Source organism: Ambystoma mexicanum, chromosome 12, assembly GCF_040938575.1.
Source record: "Ambystoma mexicanum isolate Mex_15411 chromosome 12, UKY_AmexF1_1, whole genome shotgun sequence".
NCBI classification, from domain to species: domain Eukaryota; kingdom Metazoa; phylum Chordata; class Amphibia; order Caudata; family Ambystomatidae; genus Ambystoma; species Ambystoma mexicanum.
Genome location: NC_090936.1, coordinates 218,055,618 through 218,082,015, shown reverse-complemented (window position 1 = coordinate 218,082,015; position 26,398 = coordinate 218,055,618).

The following is a 26,398-nucleotide window of genomic DNA, read 5'->3' as shown; positions in this document are numbered from 1 at the left end:
GATTCAAGAAACCATAATCCTTCTCTTTCTTGGAGACCCATAGACAAGAGCTCTCGTCTAGACAAGGTTTTATATGCACACTGCACATTCTGCAAAAAGCTGTTGATGGTGGTTATGATTTCAGGGTTAGGTAGTATTCTATCCCTTACAGTAGGTGTAGATCCGATCTCTAGTTCTGTGTTGGCCCAGCTTCGAGAAAGTGTGTCTGCTACCCCATTCTGGGTACCTGGAATGTAGTAGATGAGAAAGTCAAAATTCATAAAGTAATAAGCCCATCTGGCATGACGTGCATTCCGGCATTCCATCTGCTGGAGGTCCCGCAGATTTCTGTGGTCTGTGCGAATAAGGAATGGCTGAGATGCTCCTTGAAGCAAGTGCCTCCACTCTTCGCATGCTCGTCGCATAGCCAGTAGTTCACGCTTGAGTACGGAATAGTTCCTTTCACTGGCCGTCAGAGTGCGTGAATAATAGGATATAGTACGTTCTGCACCTTCGTTATCTTCTTGTAGTAGAACTGCTCCGATGGCTCCACCTGAAGCATCAGTCTCCACTATGAATGGTTTAGACTGGTCCGGTTATATAAGCACCGGAGCAGTAGTGAATAGTCTTTTCAGTTCAGAAAAGGCGGACTGGGCTGCCGGGTTCCAATCAAAGATGCTGTCCTTCTTAAGGAGTAAAGTCAGAGGGAGAACCGTGTCAGAGAAATGTGGAATGAAGCGGCAATAGAAATTCGCCAGACCAAGAAATCGTCGGATCTCTTTTATGGAGGTAGGTTCTGGCCATATGAGTATGGCCTTTATCTTATCGGGATCCATCCGGATACCTTTGGAGGACAGGATAAACCCAAGGTATGGTACTTCGGTAGCCTCAAAAGGGCATTTCTCGGCCTTGGCGTACAAATGGTTCTCCTGCAGCCTTCGTAACACCTCCTTCACTTGGTTCCGATGATCCTGGAGAGTTGTGGAATATATCAAAATGTCATCTAGGTATACCACAACGGAAGTACCCAGCATGTCGGAAAAAACATGGTCCATGAACCTTTGGAACACCGCTGGGGCATTGACTAGTCCGAACGGCATCACGCAATATTCGAACAACCCCAACGGTGTTCGAAAAGCAGTCTTCCACTCGTCCACTGGATAGATTCTGAGAAGATGATAAGCCCCACGTAGATCGATCTTAGTGAAGACCTGAGAGTCCTTTACTGCTTCGATGATGTCTCTTATGAGGGGCATGGGATAACGGTCACGTACCGTAATCCTGTTTAATTCCCTGTAATCAATGCAAGGGCGCAACTCTCTGGTCCCGTTCTTGGCAACGAAAAATAGAGATGCCCCTCTGGAAGATCGTGACTTCCTTATCAAGCCGTTCTTGAGATTCGAATCCAAATACTCCTTCAGGACTGACCGCTCTTGTTGTGACAGCGGATACATTCTACCAAAGGGCAGAGGTACTTCTTCCTTGAGGTCAATTCTGCAATCTTCGGGACGGTGAGGTGGGAGGAGTTTGGGTACCACATCTTTGAAGACTTCTTCGTATTCCTTGTATTGGGTAGGTATAGCAGATATGGAAACGGCTGACTGGTTTGTAGGGAAGCCAGAGACCACTACCCGATGTTCCTTAATGCAGTTCTTGCCGCAATAGTCTGAGTTAAAACTCAAGCGATTAGCGCTCCAGTTGATATCCGGGTTGTGCTGTCTTAACCAGGAGATTCCCAGTATAACCGGAAAGTGTGCTGCCTTGATGACATCAAAGATGATCACTTCTGTGTGTTCTTCCATAACGACCTGTAGGGGCAAAGTCTCCATGGTTACTGGACATGAAGACAAAGGGCGTCCGTCAACTCCTTCCACTGGAATGGTTCTGCTCTTGGATCTGAGCGGAATGCCTTTGTTCTGTGCCCAAGAAGCGTCAATAAAATTGCCCACCGCCCCTCAGTCCAGCATAGCCAACACTGGAATAGAGGAATCAGCAGACGGGCTTAGGAACGCCTGGAGTATCATCAATTGGTTGTCTTCTCCTGCTTTAGTGGTGTTGCAAGGGTTTGTGCCAACTTCCCCGTAGTCTCCCTTGCATAGACTCGGGGCAATGCGTTTCCCGAACGCCGAGATGGGATCTCTGTGCAGTCCTTCAACTGGTGTTCTGATGAACCACAATACATACAAAGACTAAGTTCTTTTCTGCGTCTTCTTTCATTAACGGACAAAGGGCCTCTTGTGGCACCTATTTGCATTGGTTCCTTGGGGAAGGGACGATCCTTGGCCTGGGGAGCCGTCTGGTTGTTCCATTGAAGTCCTCGGCCCTTCTTCTTCTCGTTTCGTCTTTCATTCAAACGGAATTCAATCCGGAGGACCAAGGTTGTTAATTCAGAAAAGGTGTCTGGTCTCGCCACTCGTGCCAACTCGTCCTTTATGTCGTCGTGCAATCCTCGACGGAAAATAGTCTGCTGAGCAGTATCAGGCCAACCTGCCAACGCAGCCAATTCCTGAAAGTGTGAGATATACGATTGAACGTTTTGGTTGCCTTGCTTGGCATCCAGTAGTGCTTCTTATGTTGAGTACTGGACTTCAGGTCTTTCTAACCTAGTCTTAAAGTCACGAACGAACAAATCATAGTCGTTCACCGAGGGATCTTCTGAAGTAACAAGGGGGGTAGCCCATTTCAAGGCACTTCCCGTCAGATTGGAAATTAGAAAACCAACCCGAGACCTTCCGGATTCGAAGTTCTTCCTCCTGAATGAGAAGTAGACAGTGCAGGCATCAAGGAACTCCTTCATTCCCTTGGGATTGCCATCATACTTGTTCATGGAAGAAGGCATCGGGGGTAATTCACCTCTTCCTTCGTCTCTGGTAGCCACCTGTTGCCAAAGGGTCTGGTTCTCTGCCTGTACGTTCTGCATGTCGACCCGCAAAGCCTGGATAGCATTGCACATCTCCAGGACTTGTTCAGGAGTAGCCATGGTCTTACTCTTTGGGCGTTGTATACTGTGAGACTTTGAACCTTTGGAGCCCCTCTTTTCCAACTCCTCCTCACCTGAATCTCTAGGCCTTCTGGGTTCCTTGCTCTTCTTTTGATGCAGATACGGACATGACTCCCCAGAGGCCACCGTGACCGGATGGGGAACCAAGCCCCGGGAGCCCCCCGGGAGTCAGTCCCCAATGTCAGGGAAAAAGCCGTTAGGCTAGAAAAAACCCTGTTGAGATGGAGTCCTTCCGTAGGTTTCAGGCAGTGAATCCATAGTATAAATAGTCCAATGAAACTGAACACACTGTTCCCAGTATCCGGGAGAGGAGTCCTTTAGAAGTCCAACTCCTATTACCGGTGGTGAAGGTAAGGAACAGAGATGAGAGGAAACAGCAATCCAAAAGGAAATGCAACTTGACTGTGGAGCTCGCAGGCATCCGGAGGCCGGACAGAAGCACTCGTAGGCATCCGATAGCCGGACAGAAGGGCACTCGCAGGCGTCCGATGGCCGGACAGAAGAGCACGAAGGTAAGGCAAAGGAAAGAGCGAGAGATTGAAGGAGAGAGGGAGAGATAGGAAGGAAAGGAGAGCTGAAGACAGGAAGAGCCAGGACAAGGAGAGAAACGGAAGGGAGATAGACAGAGTTGTAGGGCTTACCTCTCAGTGCACTTTAACAGAGACAAACCACAAGAAAATAAACCCACTAAGACGGAAACCGCAGTGGGAAAAGAACAACTGCATGGAAATACAGGAAAACTGAAAGTATTACAGAATAGCACGAAGGCTCGAAAAACTATCGTTGAGTACAAACAAGGTAAACAGATACAACGCACCGAAGCCTCGGTGCGTCCCACGTAAATACGTGCCGGTGGCCATATTGGGAGAAGCATAGACCGCTAAAGACGTTCCCAGTCGTCAGATTAGGCACGTCTCCAGCGACTCCAGATCTTCCACGGGCGATGCATTACACCTCCCCTTCCTCTTTCCTGCACTTGCGCGATCTGAATGACTCAATGCCTGGTAAGATCGTTGTTTTATCCTCTCCCTGTTTCCCCCTCCTTTTCTTCTCCTTGTCTTGTTGTGCCTAGAAATACTGTTGTACAGGTGCGTTACAAATGCCATATCATATCATATCTATTCTGGGAACTAAACAAAAGAAACAGAAAGAAGTGCAAATAAAAAAACAGATGGCTTACAAAGGTTACATAAATCTAAGTGGACAGGTACTTCAAACAAAAATGAGTACTATAAAAATATACACAATTGCATAACTAAGCATCAATGGTGGGAGTGGTGGGGTCAGGTATGGAGGATGAGGAAGAGGGCAGGTGGAGCTCTCTCTTTAGCAGTAAGTGAAGTTTAAGTGAAGTTTAAGCCAAGCTTTGAAGAAATCGACAGTTGGACTGGCTTTGATTGTGATTAGCAGTGGATTGCACTGGAGCAGGACGAAAAAGGAGTAAGTGTTGAAGCGAGACGAGGCACTGTGAGGGAATGGACAGTGAGGCTGACATGAATGGAAGGTTGGAGGGAATGACTAAACAGGGATACAATCAGAGATGTACTGAGGAGAAAAAACATTGTTAGCTTTCTAGACTAGAAGAAGACATGTGATTTCTCTCCTCTTTGTGAAGAAGAGAAGAGTCATCATGCCTGGATACTTTGAAGGAGAGAAAGGGGTCGGCAAAGGCGGCACCAAGAGGCACAAATTTGATAAGGAAACGTTTTGCATGGAGAGCAAACGAGTATGTTGTCGGTAGGTAGAAGTGGGGGAGGATCTAAGTAGGTTGCAGAGAGTGTTGTTAGCAAAGCTCAGGACTTTGTCTAAAGGAAGGAGTGAATTGTGAGGAAGTCCAAGTAGTCAAGTTTGTTGAGCATGAGGGCAGAGATTAGAATTTCCATAGAGTGGTTATTAAAAAGGACACATTTTCCAGATGTTGAGGCGGTTAATACAAGCAGCAGAGGCAGCACAAGTGACAAATTGTTGCATTCATAGATCGCTATCAAAGAGGACCACAAGATTGCAAGCTTTGGATGAGGGAGCAAGAAGCTCAGGCAGGAAGGAAATAGGAGAGGGAGCAAAGGAATGGCATTTTAAGCAAGGAGAAAAATGACTTCCATTTTTGATGAGTTCAACACAAGGCATCAGAGAGCCACCCAGTCGTCATGATTTGCAGCTAGACAGTTTGTTCCAAGATGGCTGAGGTGGAGGAGGGAAAGGAAAAAGCAATGTGAGTGTCATCAGTAAAACGGTGATAGTGAAATCCAAAGCATGAGATAAGTCATCCTATGGTAGAGGTAAAGAGTGCAAATATCAGAGGTTCAAGGACTCATTCTAAGGGGACATTAACAGGGAGAGGGGTGGGGACATAGGTTTGCGAATTCCAAGAGATTTGAAAGGATTGACCTTCCAGGTAAGAGGTGATTCATGCAGGAGCAGATGTGCAATGCCCAAGGTCCTGGAGAGTGAGATAGAGAGTGGAGTAGTCATCTGTTTTGAAGGTGATAGAGATGTCCAAAAGCATGAGTATAGAAAAGAGTTTGGATTTACGAGCGTCAGAGAGAAAGTTGGCAACATGCATGATCCAAGTCTCAGTGGAGTGTTTAATACTGAAGCCAGATTGAAGTTGATCTCCAAGGGAATATCCTCAAGGTTCTTAGTGATCCATTTGAAGACCTAATGCTGAATGTGATTTGAATATTGGGAAGGAAGGAAAATGGGCAATAGTTTGCTGAGAATTGTGGGTCAGCAGAGGCTTTCTTCAATATGGGTAAAACCAGGGCTTTCAGTGGGCCTCTAATCTCCCCCGGCAGCCCCGGCCACTACACGAAAAGGCATTTGAGCCATAATGGTGGCGCCGCACCTGCGCGGCATCCCTTTAATCAAGTGATGCCCGTGGGCCGGCGCCACCATTATGGAGAAAACGTGAGGCCGCTGGAAGTAGAGGCCTTGCTTTCTAAATACTGAAGCTCCCGCGGATTCACGGGAGTTTCAGTCTTTCGGAAAAAGGCCTCTGCTTCCAGTGGCCTCACCCTTTCAGCCTTAATGGTGACGCTGCCCCTCCCCAGCTGGCGAGGGGCAGCGCCACCATTAAGGCTCAATAGGCGAGGCACTGTCCCCTGCCAGGCAAGCCTATACAAAATAAATGCTGAGATCAGCAATCTCTCCCCCATAGGGGAGAGGGTGCTAATCTCTACAAAAGGCTGCCTGGTAGGGGTGCTAGTAGCCCATTGAGCCAGGGCTTGTCGAGGGGGCGTGGTCTAACGGGCCATCAAGACCCCCGTTGTTAGGCCACGCCCCCGCAATGAGCCCCGGCTCGATTTGTAGTGCCACTTAAGGCACTGGGTAAAACAGGTGCCAATATGAAGGAGACTGGGAAGAGTCTAGCAGTGAGAGAGAGAGAGGTTCTCAAAGAGATAAGGGCAAGCGATTGAGGATATGTCTGGGACCATTTGGAGAGCAAAGAGCAAAGGGGCTGATGGGAGAGGAAGATGGGTTGGCACTGTGAAGCAGGTTGCTAGTTCAATACTATATAGGAGAGGTACGGGATTATGTTTAAGAGATTATGCAGTAGGGAGAGAGGTGGTGGACAGAAGATGGGTTGTGGAGGGAGAGAGAGGAGGGCTGTGAGTGTCACAGATTTTAGAGTTTTCAGAAGAAAAATGAGAAAAGTAATTGGTAGAAAGGAGTAGGTAATGGATATTGGCTTGGGAGGGTAGATATAGGTTTTCAGGGGTGATTGTAAAGGGTGGAGATTAGGTTTGTAAAGAACAAAGATTTAGCAGCATCCAGTTTAGAGGTGAGGGCAGCAAGGGAACATTTTAAGGCTAGGAATAGGGTACCATCCCAGAATTGAAACCAACATCGTAGGTTACAGCAAATGTTTGCTTTCAGGGTGTATATTTCAGAGGTGGTCCAAGTCTGAAGATGGGGCCACGAAGGTGTGAATCTGTGAACAGGATACTGGTAGTCAAATGGGTTCATTAGTGTGTAGGGATATTTGGGTGCTAATTCATGCAAATAACAGCATATGTATACAGATTCCAAGGGAAGAAAAATTGGTGTTTTATTAGCAGTGTTTAAAAGCAGCCATTTCGAAATGGGTACAAATGGCAGTTTTTCTCAGATGCAGCCAGTAAAATGGATGTTCATATTTAGAAATACTAAATGAAACAGGTAGTCAATTTAAAGTGGGTGCAAATCAGGGGTACATTTCAGCATGCTAATGGGATTAACCTGAAGGTAGGAAAGAGATGTAAAGTTACATGAAGCAGGTAAAATGCCACATTAGGTTTTAAATAACAAAAAAAAACAGAATGCAGAAAAAGACAGGGGGCCTCATTGCGAGTTTGGCGGTAGCCATGGAGCTATTCCCTGAATGGGGAATTACCGGGCCATTCCGAGTTCGGAGGGCCCGGTAATTCCTCCCTCAGGGAACCCGGGCCCGGACCTTCCCCATTCCCATTTGAGCACCCATAGGGCTCAATGGGAATGGGAGAGGGAGCTAACAACGGGCTGACTACGACCAGCCCGTTGTTAGCTCCCTCCTTCCCAAAGCGGGACACGGTAACGACGCCTGGTTTTACCAGGCATCCTTACCGGGTCCCGGGAGAGGACCTCGTAATCAGGCAGAATGTTGTTAATGGGCCCGCCACCATTAGCGGAGCCCGTTAACTCATTCCGCCTGACTTGTAATGAGGCCCAGGGTTTCAATGTGCATGTTTACAAATTAGGTATTTCTATCTGTGACAAACTGCATTGTGGAAAAAAACCTATATATAACAGAATATACAAATCAAAAGCCCCGTAATCAACTAATTGTCCCAAATTAACATTGTAATGCAGTTGTTAAACACAGATGAAAACTCATTTGATTTTAGTACTCTTCTATGGAGAAGAGAAAACATGCACAGGAAGGAAAAAAAAACTAGATGAATATCTGACTTTTATACAACGAAAGCTCCCATTGTTCTGGCAGGAAATAAGTTGTTACATGAAGGCTCTTGTAATGTGATTGGTAGAAGTCTGGGGGTGTTAAAACCACGTCAGGGAAGGCTGAGTTAATTTATGTAAGAAGCTGAGCTGGGGGTAGTCAGAGCCTCCTGAGATTCGATTCTTACCAGTGCCTCTCTGGGATGCTGGGCTCCAGTGGCTGCAGCTTGAAGAAACTTTGAAGACAGGGCAGAGGGAGTGTTGTCCTGGCTTCGGAGTGACTGGAATTCCAAAGGCGACATGTGATCAATTAGCTTAGGGTGCTAGGTTATAAAACAAAATGCTTTATTTTTGTTGCTTTCTGTCTGCATTTGTTCAGAAATAAATTACACACGTTTACAGACTCTTCCATGTTGCCCTGTGCATGTTTTCTTCTCTCTTTTTATCTATCAGAGTGTCGAAGTTGGGCTTGCTGTTGGTAAGAATATATGTAACTATAATATTATGAGTTGTAACATTTTCCTCTGGATTATGTACAATAAGAACAAATATCATAACAGCAAAGCTGGTGCATTTTCTGCTTTCATTTCATGCCTCGAACGATTACTGTTTCAAGGGAAAGGAGTGGTTGGCAGGTTTTGATGTTTACACCATGGTTGTAAAACATTTACCACTTTTGTTACCGCCAAAGGTGCATTTAGGAAACAAGGAAGAATATACATATGCAAGATAGAAGCTTGTGTGTGTGTGAATGGGTTTTCTCTGCATGCTGAAGAGAAAGTGGTGCCCTCCAAGGCACATAGGTTACTGATGTAAATAAATCAGTAACATGAGATACATGCAATAAGTTACATTCTATATAATCTTGCTGGGTTCCCTGAAAGTGTGCAGGGTCCAAAGGTTCTTTATCGTCAGCCAAAGGTGGGACATAATTATAAAGAGGGAAGGTTTGTTTTATCATAGGGCTGTATGATGGAAGCTATGATCACCACTAAAATTACCACTATACCACAAAAATAACATACCACTTAAAATGACCACCAAAATAAGATAGTTCTGAGCTATTACCAAAATTGGCTAATACCGAACTACCAACGGTAAGGCCAAATTACCACCAAAATACCACCAAAATACCACAATACTAAAATACTGCCAAATCAGAAATTAGCCCCAAAGACAAAATCTCCTACATATATGGTGCGTTGACCAGGAACAGACGTTACAGCAATTACTGGGCGTGGTAGGTGTGTCCCACACCGCCATACGTACATCAAACAGAACTAATTTTGTGAGATTAGTGTAACGCTGGAAATTGAATTCCATGATGTCTCAAATTGAAGCCACATTCCCAGAATTGGTGAAGTACTTAGAGGCAAAATTATATGCACATGGAATATGGTTGCCAGTTAATGCCATGCAGTGGCACGACCGCCTGTGTGGGGAAGTTCAGAAAGAACCACTGGACAGCATTTTTGAAGATGGCAGCATAATTCAGGTCTGTCTTCTGAGATGATGTAATGCTTCTGACAAAAATTCTGAGAGAGACTGCTTGATACAGCTCTGTGCCAAAATGTGGTTCATATTGAATAGATCTTTACGAATGCAGAAAAATGATGCTGTATTGATTAGCAGATTAAAAATTTAACTGGATAAAGCTAAAGAACAGGAGAAAACATTGAAAGCAGAACTAGCATTATGTCAAAAAGAAATGCAGACAAAATGTAATGAATTCGACACCCAATTGTCTCAGAGAAGAAAACAATTTGAAGACAGTGATCAAGAATTGAAACACCTAAAAGGTTTGGTAACCCACATTAGACAAGACAAAGAGGAGGTTTTCTTAGAGATTCAAACTCTCCAAAGAGATAATATCGACAAAGAAGGCGAACTCCAAGCTATTGAACAAGAAATGGCTAAAATGTTTCAAGAAAATGACAAGCGGGACAAAGATTTTAATGAATTCCAAATACAGATGAGTGAGATGCAGAATGTAATTAATAAAATGGGCGATGAAAACACTTACCTAGGTCAGGAGGCAGTCTGGCTCCTTAAAAAGTGCAAAGATTTGGAACAGCAAATATGTCATTTTAAATCTCAGGACAAGCGACAAGGGACCACATTCAATGGAATTGAGGTTAGCTGCATTTCTACATGGGGGAATAATGTCCCAGTGGCTGTGCCAGTGGCTGGGCCTGGTTGCAACGCCTTTGGGTGATTTGACTCACCCATTGGGGGTTGCCACCAATCGCACACACCTGAGGAAAGGGTTGAAACATACAAGAATACAAGTCCAAACATAGCATCAAGTAGCCCTATCAAGATAATTAAATCAATCAAAGCCCTAATTAAACCGTTCAAGAAAGGAGAGGACTGCTGTATAGAAGATCATCTAGAAGCAGTGCATGATATGTTTAAATCCTTAGATATACCCACGGAACAATACAGACAATACTTTAATTTAACTCTTGATGCTGCCACAGCGAGTGTTATCAGAGGTTTGAATGAACAGGAAAACACGTCCCGGGCAGAATTTAAAAGGAAGTTAGGCACCATTTTTCTCCATACCAATCATTGTAGGATGCAAAGAAAGCTGCATACACAATGACAGCTGCGCCAAATGTGTCACCTCGACAATTTCTCCAAGAGTTGAAGAGAGCATTCTCTCGTTTTGATGTATCCTTTAGTCCCAACTCTACTGAGTTTAAGACTGCTTACTTCTATGTCTTACAATAAAGATATTATATCACAGTTAATATGTGAGTTTGATCGTGAGAAGTCCCTTGAATGGATTGTAGAACAAGGTACTAAACTATATGAGGTACTCTATTGCCAGAGTGGAGAGGGAGATAAGGTGAAAGAAACAAGATCAAAATCTAAAGACTCCTCAGTAACAGTAATGGAGATAACATCTACCAAAATGTCGCTTGAATCAGCCCAGAATCCCACAAGAAATAATGTGACATCCAATCAGAAGGGTGCACCACAAAGGCTGCCACCCCAGGTGCCGATGTTTCAATCACACGATCCAAGCAATAGAGAGAGTTACATTAGTCCTAGGTACATGGGAGATAGACACAGAGTGGAATACCGGCCCGATATGTCAGGCGATAACAATCAGAGACAAAATCAGGATCAAAGAAATAATAGCCCCTACCAGACATTGGGGGCACAGAGCAGATTTGACCCCAATAAACTGGTATATGGCAACCAGGACAGAGCACGATATGTGGATAGATTCATTGAAAATGGAAACCAGCATAGGGGTCAGTACCCACAAAATGAAAGAAAAATGTGAACTATGCCCCACGCCACTATAATCAATCACCAGGACCAATGGATCTTAGCCAAAGAATGAGCACACCATGTTCCCCACCTTCCATGAATCAAGAGTTCAGAAAAAATCCAAATAGAAATCAGTCTCCTGAGAGATACCAGAACAGATTTAACCAGGATGAAAATAACCAATACCGGTCTAGACCTAGATTCTAGAGAAATTGATAGATTTCAATGTCTTGAGGCCCAAGTAAAAATGTTGTCTGAACAGATAGGGAAAATCTGTGCAGTTCAAAAACAGTAATCAAATGAAGGGGCGGACGGTCGCAAAAGCGATCTGGTTCCTTCTGATAACAAGTGAATAAATGCTAATGACAACCGCAATGATGAATATCTAGAATCCCATAAACCAGTTTTGTGTAATGGTAATGAATTGCTTACTGATTTAAACATGAAGATGCCCGCAAATGAGAATGAGGAAGGGATTGCAACCACACCGAAAAAAGAGGTTTGGTTTAACCTAGCGTTGAATCAGACTATGGAAGTCTGTGCAAATAGAAAAGAGAAAGGAGAAAATAAACATGAAGTTCCAAAATAGCAGAGACAGATTCAGAAAAGACATCATATGCACTGATAAAATAACTGATGGAGGAGTAAGTGTGACGGCTAAAATATCCTCCCTAGATGATCAAAATGCCTATAAAATGCAAACAGGAAAAATAAGTACTAAAAAGGGGGGTACGGCCCAGTCACTGGAATAGTTCTTTGAGCCACATATTTTTGAAGAAATCAAAAAGTCTGATACTGGATCCTAGGAAAGAATGGCAAACTGAAATAGATGAAAATATATTGCGATTTTATCTAAAGGAGGAGAAGTGCAAGCAGAATTCTATTCCTGAGGCAACCACAGAAAAACATATCACAACCCTTTCTGAAATACACATGGAAGATGAGCAGCCATGGATTCATGTTGGTGTAAATGGCCATTCTGGAAAGATAAAAGCCATTTTAGCACTTGAACAAGAAAGGAGTTTTATTAGTGAAAAGTTACTTCAGAAAATAATGGAAAGGGAAGAGATCACAAAATTCAGAATTAAAAACCAATGCGTTGCTGGGTTGGACAATCCAGATTTTAAAAATAGAATTGCAGGAAGGTGCATGCTAAAAATTACTTTTGGTCAGAAAACCATATACCACAATGTGTGGAAGGTAAGTGGAACACAAAGTGATTTTTATTTGGGAAATGGCATTATGCACAGAATGTGTATGGTGTTGGATTTTCTCAACCAAAAAGTATGGTCCCAGCAAGGTGGGCCTTCGCCCAAATTTGAAGACAAAAGAAAGGCGTATCATAGTGGACAGAGTGCTCCATATGCAATTTAGCTATAGGTGATAAAGGATATTACCATTCCTGCGTTCACTAGGCAGGTTGCTATAACATTAAAGCATAAATGTGGACAGTAAATGAAGGATTCTGACGCATTTGTGTGTTTAAATGAATCCATGAAGCAACAAGGGCTGGAATTTGAATATACACCCTTGGTAGAGATTGGGGATGTACCCATGACAATCACGGTGGATAACAAAGGGTGTCAAGACATTTATTTAGAGGAGAATTCTACATTAGGAATGGCAATACAAAAATCACATTACACTGCATATTTCAATAATACAGTGATTGGGAACATCCCTCAGTGGTATGTAGATGCACAGGGCGTGTTACCAGAGTCTCTGGATTCTCAGCCCAAAGGGATGTTCAGGATTCAATCAGTGTATCCTTATGATTCCAATGAGACAGTATGCCACCACCAAAATAATTGCATATTATTTGATTCAAGTGATAATTAAACAGAAAATCTGCTTATTGAAGTGGAGTCTGTTATTCCAAAATATTTAAAAGTGGCAACTCTGCAAAGAGATACAGCCACACAATTAGAATAAAGCACACAGGTTCCTCCATTGGAGGATTTCCCAGAATTTTCAAAAATGGTAGAGGAGAAGATTCTTTTAGCAGATGCCTGTGATAGTGAAGAGGACAGGAATTAATTGAGGAAAATATTTATGGAATTTAAGGAGGTGTTTGCCAAGGATGCATATGATTGCGGCCTAACTGATCTACATGTTGCCACATTACCAGAGGGATGTGGTAGAAATCCGGTATTTGTGCGCCAATATCGGTTGCCACTGGCATGCTTGGAATCATTAGCAGAGATAATTAAGAATTTAGAATCCAGAGGAATTATCAGGCCCATTCACAGTACCTCAAACACTCCCATTTTGGGTGTGTTAAAGCCAAAAGGTCAGTGGTGTCTGTGTGCAGACTTGAGAGAACTAAATAAAAGAGTACCAGTGTCTAGATGGCCACTTCCATTCATTGATCAAGGCCTCGCTCAGGTGCATGGGTCAAAGGTGTTTACCACATTAGATCTTAGATCTGGGTACTGGTGTGTGCCATTGGCAGAAGACATTCAGGATTTGTTTGCATTTTCATTTGATAAAACGCAATCCATTTGGTCCAGAACACCATTTGGGTATGTCAATAGTGGGAGCGAGTTTGGCCTATTTTTGAGAAAAGCAATGCCAGATGCGGCAGAAAGAGGGACCATAGTTTATGTAGATAATTTACTCATTAAAAATGAAAGCCTAAAAAGTAATCTTGATGAGGTTAGACATGTGCTTGGCCAATTGCAAAAGGTGCGTGCAGAAGGCCCAATGGAAAGTGTATTCCTTAGGCCATGAAGTAACTGAACATGGGTTAAATCCACAAAAGAAGAAGGTGGAGGCGATACAAAAATTAAGAGATCCTAAAAATGTGAAAGGTTTGAAAAGTCTATTAGGGGTGACAGGGTATAATAGGACTTTTATTGAAAATTACACTGAAATCACTACACCTTTGACTAAATTGTGGAAGCAGAATGTACCCTGGAAATGGGAAAAAGAGCAATCAGAGGCAGTTGCTAAATTGAAGGAATGCCTCTTGAAGGCACCATGTTTGGCATATCCCATAAAGAATAAAGATTTCTTTGTAGAAATAGGATTCACTGAGCAGTGTATGTCAGCGGTGTTATCTCAAAAACATGATTTCAATCATAAAACTATCGCCTATGCAAGCAAGGCATCATCTCAGGATGAAACTAAATTCAGTGAATGTGAAAAGGCCCTTCTGACCACTGTATGGGCATTACAACATTTCCGTCCCATTATTCAAGAAGAAAAGGTAATTATTGAAACAAATCATCAACCATTGCAATTCTTACAGAGTAAAAGAATTAGATCAGGCAACCTAGCACAGTCCAGGATTACTTCCTGGATGATGGTGTTGCAGGGATTTCCTGTAGAAGTAGGATATGGACAGAACAAAAAGAGCCTGATTTCTCAAGGGATAGCAGATCTACATGACTGTGCAGCTGAGTGTGTCTCAGATGAGATAGAAGTGGAGCCCAGTTTAAATGAATTTGAACAATCACCACACAAAGCTTTTAATGAAAATGTATGCAAAGATTTGCCAACCATGTATGTAGATGGGTGTGCTTATCACATTGAAAGTGACAGTGATAAACAGCTAGTGGCAGGATAGGAAATGTCTGGAGAAAGTGTGAAGGCATTCCTGACATGGGGATTAGAATTGGCGCCAGGAGTAGCGAAGTAGCAGAGTTAACTGCCATTTATAAAGCAATTAATACTGCAGTCGATAACAAGGTCAAGGAAATTATTTTGGGAACTGATTCTGATTATGCACGAAATAGCTTTGTAGAATATTTGCCCAGCTGGAAAGCAAGAGGCATGCTCACATATAACAAAAAGCTCCTAAATCATGGGAGAGTGATTCAGGCTAAAGATAAATTAGTGTCAGAGAATGATTTAACAATACACTGGAGGAGAATTCGTGGACATTTAAAAGTACCAGGAGAGGATAAGGAGGGAAATGATAAAGCAGATCAAGTGGCCAAGATTGGGGCTGTTATGGGAGAGATATTGCCCATTGAACACCTAATTGGTGAAATACAGGTGGATGGTGTCACACGATCCAAATCTCCAAAATAAGTTGAACAATCTTTAGTACAATGGAGTCATGATATGCCAGATCAGGATCTGGTTAAGGCACAAAAAGAGGATCCAGGGTTGGGTGCTTTTTATAATCACTTAATAGACCCCAAACAGAGTTCCTTAACTGAAAATGATTGTACAGGAAAATAAGAGCTAAGGGTGTTGTTAAAGAACAAAAAGAGGATCAAAATACAGGATGGTCTGATGATTGGGGAGTCTGTAACAGGGCAGATAGGGTAGTGCCTCTTTCATTCAGAGGACTAATGTTACACCATGCGCATAATGCAATAACTGCAAGACACAGGGGTTCACAAAAAGCTTTAGAAAAACTGAAGGACTATACTTACTGGCCACATATGTCCCAGGATGTGGCATTATACACTAGCGTATGTCTGGTATGTGCCAAATTTAAACCTGCTTCACCAATGCATAGGGCTTCATTCATGAAAAGAGGTTTAACTCGTCCATGGTCAGATTTGCAAATCGACTATGTTGGCCCTGTAAAAAGATCAGCCAGGGGAAATAAATATTGACAGTGGTATGTTTAATGTCGAAATGGGTGGAGTGCATTCCTGCACAAGACTGTAGTGCACAAACAGCAGCCACATAGTTGGTAAATGATATATTTTCAAGATTCGGGTTACCCCAAAGGATAGAATCAGACAGAGGAAGTCTTTTTACGAGTGCTTTGATGAGCATGGTGTGGCAGATATTGGGGGTAAAAAGGAAATTACCTATTTCCTACAGGCTGGCCTCTTCTGGAAATGTAGAGAGAAGTAATAGGTCCATCGTAGCGATATTAAAGAAGTTTGTAGCAGAGGCAAGTTCCAGTTGGGATCTACGGATACCTTTAGTGTTAATGGCCATTAGATCGACTCCTGCTAAAGCAACAGGTATCAGTCTTCGTGAAGTATTGACAGGAAGAAAAATGGTGCTGCCACATCATTTATTGTACAGGACACATGAGCAAAGACTTGTAAGTGCATCCACAGTTCACGAATATGTGGAAGAATTGAGGAAGCACTTACAACATGCATTGACATTTGCTCAACGGAATCTGGAAAGAGCTGCTGAAAGTGAAAAGACCTATCATGATAAAAGGACATCTGGGAAAGAGTAGCAAATAGGTGATCAGGTGTATAAATATAATTTTGGAAAGAGCAGACATAAAAATTCAAACTTTCTCGCAGCATGTGCAATGAAAACAAGGCAGGTAGTAGAGAATAATGATGAATACATTTATTTGTTGGCAGATGCATTGAAGAGTGACTGTTCATAATGAATGTGACTTAATGAAATGGGAGTAGGCACAAGGTGGTGTATGGTTCACTTCATGAATGAGCAAAAATATCATCCGGTAAGTCAGCAGAAGCAATCAAAAAATGCCATATCTAGTATTTGACAAGAGAAATATGATGCCATTTTTATAAAAGACACTGAATCAGACTAAGATATTCTGATGATGTGTTGCAAAGTTATTTTGCATGAAGAAATAATGTAATGTGTAATAATGCAAGGTATACAATGTTATGTGTTTCTCTGTGATATATGTTTAATAGCAGGTGTCCAAAAGTGGCAAGTTCTGGAAGCTACGATATTTGGGCTGCATTTTAACCAAGTAGTAAAAAAGGGATAGACAATTGTTCTATGCTATGTACCTAACCTGTTTCTTTTCTATTGAATTAAGATCTGATTAACATGTTATCCTGACAGGGCCAGTACCAGGGAATGATGGATTGGAGGCCACTGGATCAGGGGCAGCAGTATTGGAGTCCACGGAGAGACCCAAGGGAAGCCTCCGGACCCAAGTATGGAGGTGAAGATAAACAGCCCAAGATGCCAAAAGAGATTACTTTTATGGAGAAAAGTCTATGAGTGCCAGGCCGGAGAGATTCTGCTGGCAAGGATGCTGTGATGGGAGTCTGGTGATCAGGACATCTCAGAGGTGTGCACTTGAGCATTGTGAATGGTGAAAATGGAACAGTATTTAGTTGACTTTAGTTTCACATTTAATATTGTGCTGTGCTTTACCAGTTGGGATTGAAACTGGGAACAGTGGAAATTGTTTATTTCATTTTAGCTATTTTATTATTTTGTTTTATTATTTTATTTGATTGTTTTACTTAGTACACACTGATAAGAAATGTTCACTCCATAAAATACATGAACAGAGACTATAATTTAGACATTATAACAATGTTATGGAATTTGGACAACTCATAGACATATGGACTATTAGAGATGTGCGCTTCAGTCATAAGTGTGCACGTATGTTTTTCCATCACACATGCAGATTCATGTGAAGACTGATATGCCCTATGTGGGTTCTGCTTCATTTCTGTTTTACAGTTAAACAGTTATTTGTTGTTAAATGCTTATATGTTGATTTTGTTAAGATGTTATTGTTTCAACAATTATTCATCTGGTGACGATGGAGAAGGACAGATATCCTATGACACATACATTCTAAATATTGCTATATGTTTCCTCAATTATGATTTTGCTAGCAGTCATATTTGTCAGAAAAAGGGGATATATGTAGGGATATTTGGGTGCTAATTCATGCAAATAACAGCATATGTATACAGATTCTAAGGGAAGCAACATGGGTGTTTTATTAACAGTGTTTAAAAGCAGCCATTTCAAAATGGGTGCAAATGGCAGTTTTTCTCAGATGCAGCCAGTAAAATGGATGTTCATTTTTAGAAATACTAAATGAAACAGGTAGTCATTTTAAAGTAGGTGCAAATTAGGGGTACAGTTCACTATGGTAATGGGAGTAACCTGAAGGTAGGAAAGAGATGGGAAGTTACATGAATCAGGTAACATGCCACATTAGGTTTTACATTTAAAAAAATCAGAATGCAGAAAAAGACAGGGTTCAATGTGCATATTTACAAATTAGGTATTTCTATCTGTGTCAAACTGCATTGTGGAAATAACCTATATATAACAGAATATACTAACCAAAAGCCCTGTAACCAACTAATTGTCCCAAATTAACATTGTAATGCAGTTGGTATACACAGATGAAAACTCATTTGGTTTTAGTACTCTTCTATGGAGAAGAGAAAACATGCACAGGAAAGAAAAAAAAACGAGATGAATAGCTGACTTTTCTACACCGAATGCTTCCATTGTTCTTGCAGGAAATGAGTTGTTACATAAAGGCTCTTGTAATGGGAAGGCTGAGTTAATTTGTATAAGCAGCTGAGCTGGGGTAGTCAGAGCTTCCTGACATTCGATTCTTACCAGTGCCTCCCTGGGATGCTAGACTCCGGGGGATGCAGCTTGAAGAATGTTTGAAGACAGGGCACAGGGAGTGTCGTCCTGGCTTCGGAGTGACTGGAATTCCAAACGCTGTGTCTGTTGGCTGTGTGAAGTTGTGCAGATTATCTCCGGCAGCAAGAGAGGCAGCGGAACATAGAAGCAGACTTCAAAATAATTGTAAGTCAAGTTAATTGAGGAGTACATGGGATCAGTGACATGTGATCAATTAGCTTAGGGTGCTAGGCTATAAAACAACATTCTTTATTTTTGCTGCATTCTGTCTGCATTTGTTTAAAAAATAATTGCACACACGTTTACAGACTCTTCCATGTTGCCCTGTGCTTGTTTTCTTCTCTTTTTGTATCTTTCAGAGGGTCGAAGTTGTGCTTGCTCTTGGTAAGAATATATGTAACTATAATATTATGAGTTGTAACATTTTCCCCTGGCTTATGTACAGTAAGAACAAATATCATAACAAAAGCAAAGCTGGTGCATTTTCTGGTTTCATTTCATGCTTCTAACAGTTACTCTTTCAAGGGGAAGGAGTGGTTGGGAGGTTTTGATGTTTACACGACAGTGGTAAAACATTTACCACTTTTGTTACTACCAAAGGCAAATGTATGAAACAAGGAAGAATATGCATATGCAAGATAGAAGGTTGTGTTTGTTTGAATGGGATTTCTCTGCATGCTGAAGAGAAAGCTGTGCCCTCCAAGGCACATAAGTTAGTGATGTAAATAAATCAGTAACATGAGCTACATGGGATAAGTGGCATTCTGTATAATCTTGCTGGGATCCCTGAAAGTGTGCTAGGTCCAAAGGTTCTTTATCGTCGGCCAAAGGTGGGTCACAATTATAAAGAGGGAAGGTTTGTTTTATCATAGGGCTGTATGATGGAAGGTATGATCACCACTAACATAACCACTATAACACAAAAATAAGATACCACTAAAAATTACCACCAAAATTAGATAGTTCTGAACTATTACCAAAATTGGGCCAACGGTAAGGCCAATTTACTGCCAAAATACTGCCAAAACCACCAAATCAGGAATTAGCCCCAAAGACAAAATCTCCTACAAGTGCATAGTGAAAATCATAAAAAGCACAGTTAATGCAAGAGCCATTAATAAGGGAGAGAGACAGGGAAGAGGTCCTTACTCCATGAAGATAAAAGGCAAGAGGTTCCTCCCTGAATTTCCTCCTAGTCATTGAAGAGGGAAGAGGAGGAGTAGAAGATGGAGGGCCCACAATGTAAAAGTGAACAATGTAGTAATCAGAGGGAGATGAGTCGATCTAGAGGTCAGAGGAGGAGAGTAAATAAGAGAGAAAAACCAGAGTGGGTAGGCTGTTTGTGGAGATAGCAGAGTCAGTGGTCCTACAGAAGGGAGTTAGGTTCAACTGAGATGTCCGCAAAGGACTTGGGAATGTTAAAGTCCTCCAACATGACAGTGGGCATGTTGACAGGAAGTGGGTCAAGGTACAGAACAGGGAAGAAGTTGAGGGGCCAAGGGGGTTGCTAAAGACCCAGAATAGTGAGAGCAGTAGGTATGAGAAGTTGAATAGTTGAATATTCAAAGGAGCAAGAGGTGACATCATCTGGGCTAGAGGGGTAGAGTTGAAGGCCTTCTTGATGAGAAACCAGACTATCACCCTTCACAACAGATCAGGGAGTGTAAGAGAAGGTAGCACAGTCCATGTAGAGAGCTGCCATTGCAGCAGAAAAGATTCAAGAGTCAGAAAATACTTTATTTCGGGTGCTAGCCCAAAAAAGTGCATTAGAGAAAGTCGTACAGTTCATTAAAAGGAACATCAAGTCAAACCTTATGATTGTATACTGGACCAACAATTAAAACATGTAAAAATAATAAAACCATGTACAAATGCAAACACCCAACAGTTCACAGAAAGATTGTTTTTGCTTTGATATGCCAAGCCTTAGCTAAATACCTTGATACTACAAATACCACTTCATCATGGCACGTCATTGTGCATACCAAAATTCGAAACAATGACATCGTCCTTAGGAATTTATACTTCAGCAAGTCCAATAAAATGGATTATGGATTCTACCAAGAGAGGACTAAAGTGGCACAATTTTGTAGAGCTATGGGACTCTGCTGTAAATTGGGAATGTTTCATTCAAGTACCAATCTGGAACTAAGTTAGTTTAAAATGTAATGTAACCTGGAAACCTTGATTGGTGTATTGGGTCTAACATTTCATCTCTAGACACAAGCTGTCTAGATTACTCTTAATATCACTGATAATTGCCTATGTGATTTTTACGTCCTTGTTGAGTAAGTGTTTAACACCTATTTTTCTCAACAAGGCGAGTGAGTATATGTCTGACCCTGTTCCAGGATTTATCCATTTGCCCCATCCCCCACCGCTGGAGAGAATATTACACAATTACCATCACCTTGTAATGGTTCAGTGTATCTACTTTCTGCAAATGCAACCACTAAAAAAAGAGGATTGCACTGGGCTACAAAATGTATAGATGCAATCCCAGCTTCCATGAACAGCGACATTGTAGATGTATTAGTAAGTAAATAAAGGCCTTGTTTCACACATATATTTTACACTTTAGTAGGGAAGTCCAATCCTTCAACACCCCAAGGTTTGCTTCCATATAGTGCATTGGAACTGGTTGGGCTTTGTCTATTTCTAACACTGTCGTGGTAGTTCAGTGTGCAACGTGCACCTGAACACCGTTTTAATGTGTAGCCACTCGTGTTACATTGTGAAGCCCATTTTCCATCATTTTGAAATATTATCCCCAGGTAGTCAAAATGACTTATTTCCTGCAGTGGCTTGCCGTCTATTCTGGTGCTTGCCTTAGATCTGCGTGAGAGGTGACATATAATAACCATCGTTTTTGAAGTATTTATTGATAAATTCCTTTGATTACAAAATTCTAATATTTATCCACCTGCTTTTGTGAACCCATCTTCGTTTTGGAAATAAGAACAGCATCCTCTGCTTGTAGTAGAAAGCCAACATTTCGTTTGGCTATCTTTGGGGTACCTACCTCTGTGTTTAAAATGTTTAATGACAAGTCATTAATATAGATAAGGATGAACAGGGGCTGCGACTGCATTTGGAAAACCTCACTGGTCCCCAGGAAAGTGTCTGTTCATTTTCTGTCCTGCTCAAATCTGACTACTGCTGTATAGCTTTCACAAAGTCTCTGGATGGGATAGCGAATATCAATTAGGATTTTTAAATTGTTTAAAATTGTGCACAGTGCGCTCTGATCCACCGAATCAAACTCAGTTTTAAAAATTACATAACACAAATATTAATGTTCTTTCCTTAAAATCACGTTTGCTTAAAATTGGAAAAAAGACAATAAACTGGTCTACCATACACATTCCAGATTAGAAGCCTGCTTGAAGATCTGAAATTATTTTCCCATCCATCGCCCTGTTCTGAAGACGATTTATAAATATTGTACATTATATTTTTGCTAGGCTATCAATTAGGCTACTTGGTCTGTAATTCCCTGGGGGTTGCCGGTCACCTTGTTTTTATGGCTTGTTGCCTGGTGGACATAAATAGCTGCATACAAGAAAATGGGATCCATACATGTTGTCCCTCTTTGATGCGGTCAAAGGGGGTTCAAACCTGGTCAGGTGCCTTACCCTTTTTTGTGATTTCATTGCCATTTCTACCCCTATATCAGATCGTTTTGGATCTGTATAACTTACTGAAGTGCATGATCCATCTATCCTTGGTGATAAATGTCTCAATGTCATGATTGTTTACTACACTAGTAGATAGCATCTTAGAGCAAGGTGCCAAAAGCTCTAGGACGCTTTACTCTCTGTAGCCTTGTTTAAAGATTCCCATTTCCCAAACTCTTCTGCCTTTTAGTTATTTTAAATTAAGTGTTTATAGGCCGTGCGGAGCATCGCGATTCTATTGCAATCTTTAGTGGATTTCAACTCCAATGAGAAGAGTCGATTTTGCCGATCTGCATTCCCTATCATACCACAAATTTCACTTCCTCGCCTAACATTTGATCTGTTTGGTTGGTTTAGTGACTATTGGAAGAAGTATATCAACGAAGATTTGGTAGAATATCTTATGGTAACCATATCTTGCTTCTCTTGGGATTAACAGGTCTCAAAAGATGGTAAAATTTCTCTGTATATCAATGGAGCGTTGAAACTGTATAAAATAATCTGTTTATCTGATGCACCTTCTTTATTTGAGAGGGAAACATAACTAACTGCGATATCTTTAATTGTTTTAAGGTCAGGTGTTCTAATTTGATGAAAACTTTGTCATGATCACTCTCAATCTCAGGGCTTCACAGCAATAGTTTGCCAATGCACCATTAAGTCACCCCTAGAAATATGCAATCAATATGACTCATTTGCAAGACAATTCTTAATGTTGTGGTGGCTTGGGTGCCACCCATTTTTAATCACCCATTTCAACCATGAAGGCCCATGGTGTATCCAAGGGATGCTATTTCACATGCACAGCTATACATGTGTTATGGGGGTGGACATCCCATTGAAAGAGAAACGATTATCACTTCACGACCTGATGAAATCGGTTTTAGTAAAAGCACCTTCCAACTGCTATACAGGCCGAAAACACAGTTGTGTTGAAAACCAAACCCAATAGCAGGGTTAAAAACACTGTATAATTAGCTGACCAATGCTGCATTTTTGTGTTGTACACAACCCCAGTAGAATGCAAAGGGGCCGTTGCATATTGATATGAGTCACAATGTGTATATTTGTAATGTGTTCATTATTTGGTACATGTAATGCCCCTTCTCTGTTTTTCCTGTGCTACGCTGTTGATGTATTTTAATTCTGCAATTTCACATGTACCATTGTACATATGATAGGTGGAATAGAAAGGAGCGGGTCACACTTTATTTGCGTTTGCTCTGATCCTTTTTACATATATATATATATATATTTATATATATATATGATTACCTGAGTAGATCAGGGAAATGCAAGGTGTCCCTTAGTATATTTGATTTTGAGGCCCCTCATGCCCACATGGTAGACTAGTGAGTCTTTAGATGGACCCTGCTTTTCTTAATATGAATGTATCATTTCTTTGACCAAGCACATCCTTTTTATTCAGCACTCCTGTACTTCCCAGCTAGGTCTGAACACAAGCAACAAACAGGAATGCATAATGCCACTGTGACAGATTGCCATTTGGCAAGGGTGTAAAGCTCTGGCTTGTTTATGTGTATTAATAAATAAAACAATGCAGGTAATTCCATCTTTGAAAGTGTAGTCTGCTGATCAGATTACCCTTTCATAAGCATAGTGTGTATCTGCGTCCTGCTGCATTCTGATTTACAGCTCCTGCTCTACCAGTCGCACATAACAGGTTCAGAGGTGCCAGTAGCCCATTTGAAAGCTGTAGTGAGAGCCAAGTCTCTGCATGGTAAACTCTAAAATAACTCATGAACTACATAAATTCCAAATACACAACATCGGCACAGCACTCCCCTCAGCTCTCGCACTCACACCCCTCACTCCAAAATATTCCAAACACATGGGACACCTTCCACCCTATTGACCCTGACACCCTTATCAGCCTCACTGCCAAAACAAAACCTGCACACTTCCTAGATGATGACTGCCGACCGCAAGCTGTGTCCGACTCCATCACCACCTTAGCTCCATACTGTCTCAACATCATCAACTCCCTGTGTCTCACATGGTACTATCCCCACTGCACTCAAAATGGGACACATCTCACCCCTCCTCAAAAAAAACATGTCCCGCCCCTTACTCCCTGAAAACGACCGCCCCATTACTATCCCACCATACCTCGACAGAATAATGGAAGGCTTTGTAACAACCCAACTGCAATAACACATCACCATAAACAACCTACTCAACCCCTTCCAATCTGGCGTTCAACCTGAGCACAGCACTGAGACCACTACTCTTCACATCCTTGACGACCACTAAAGCATCACAGACAAAGAACACACAGTACTTCTCGTACTCCTCAACCTCTATGCAGCCTTCGACACCATCAACCACACCACTCTACTAGACATCTTAGCCCACAGTATGAATCTCTCTAGCACCGTACTCAAATGGTTAACCACCTTTCTCATTGGCAGGACACACTTTGTCTCTATACCACCTTATTGATCAGACCCCACCCCTCTCAATGAAGGGTTCCCAAATGACTCCTCCCTATCTCCACTCCCCTTCAAGATATGTTTTGAATCCCTTGGATAGACCCTTAGCAAACACAATGTATATGTCCACTGATACGCCAATGACACACACATCTACTTCCAAATGTCATAACCATCAGAACGCCACACCCTCAAACCTGTCACTCCACCATCACCAACTGGGTGGCCACCCACTTCCTCAAACACAACCCATCCAAAAAAGACTATATCCTCATCTGAACCCCCCCACCTAACCCCCAAGGCACAAATTTGACGTCAACTCCTAAATCATAGAACTCACTACGGACAATCCACACATATCCCTCTCCACACCTGCCAAGTCCTGTGGCTTCACCATTGACCGCACCTTTCCTTCACATACCACATAGTTACTGTCACCAAAACATGCAATCTACAACAATACCTCCTATGGAAAATCTGAAATATACTTCCTTCTGATGACTTCCACACCACTGTCCAAGCACTGGTTCTCTCTAAGCTGGACTATGGAAATGCTCTGATCACTGGACTTCCCAACAAGACCCTTGCCATACAAAGCACAAAAGCCAGACTCATCCTTCACTTACTAAAACATTCAGACATCAAAACCGTCCTTGCTTAGCTCCACTAGCTCACCAAACCCTTGAGAATTGCCTTCAAAGTACTCTTCGTTGCATTCAAAGTAATCCACCTCAAATCTCCATCGTACCTTCACAGCAAAATTAAACCCATTCCCCACACAAACACAAGACAAGCCAGCCAACACCTCCTACATATTACACTCTCCAAGTTCACATTCACACAAAAACAAGCATTTAGCCAATAGGCAACCCGGGCATGGAACATCCTACCTCTTCAAATATGCACTATATTGTTGATCAACACTTTCAGAAAGAGCCTCAAATCATACCTGTGTTCCCAAACATATTCCTGCTCTCCTCCACTGCTATCACTTGTCTATCTAATTATTCCGACCCTTTACTGAAAACATTTAGTAACTTCTTTTTTCAACTCCCACCTTAACAAAACATGTAAGGCACTCTGAGACCCTCTGGGTAGGGGAGCGCTAACCAAAAATGTAAAGAATAAAATACTTAAAGCAGGATGCATGGCACTACTTATGATCATTGCAGCCACATCCAATTTGGTATTACACATGTGTCAGCTCCTGTGAGTTAGCTCAGCTGTGGAAGGTGATGTGTATTCTGGCCAGACAGGCTGAGCCTGCCAAATGACAGGACAGCAACCCGGATATTCGTTGATCTCTTTTTGAGGGCAGGTAACACCTTCCACCAGAGACAGTTGCACAACAACACCTGTCAGTGGCCCAGGTATCAAAGGAGCACACCAATTCAAAGGAAGTAGCCTCACAACAGGGTGATGCATTTCTAAAGGCCTTTGATCCTAGTGAGAAGGGAAGGGGTGGGGTTGGAGTAGAAAGGAGGGCTCTGTACAGTGTAGGAGGAATTCCACCATCTTGTTTCTCTCTGTCTCTCCTTCTCCTTCCTGTCCCATTCATTTCTCCTAGAGAAAAGCACTTGTGGTGTGATATTAGAAAGGCAAAGTCCACTTCTTTAGAACAGGCATTGGACCACTAAGGTGGGCTGGCTTCAGTCCACACACCTGCTGGCTTTTAGCTTTAAGTGAAGGGGTCTCTCACCACTTCTTTGAATCATCTTGGAATCATCTTTTTTTCGGCTCCACATTTTCAGGAAGATTTCATTGGATCTCTT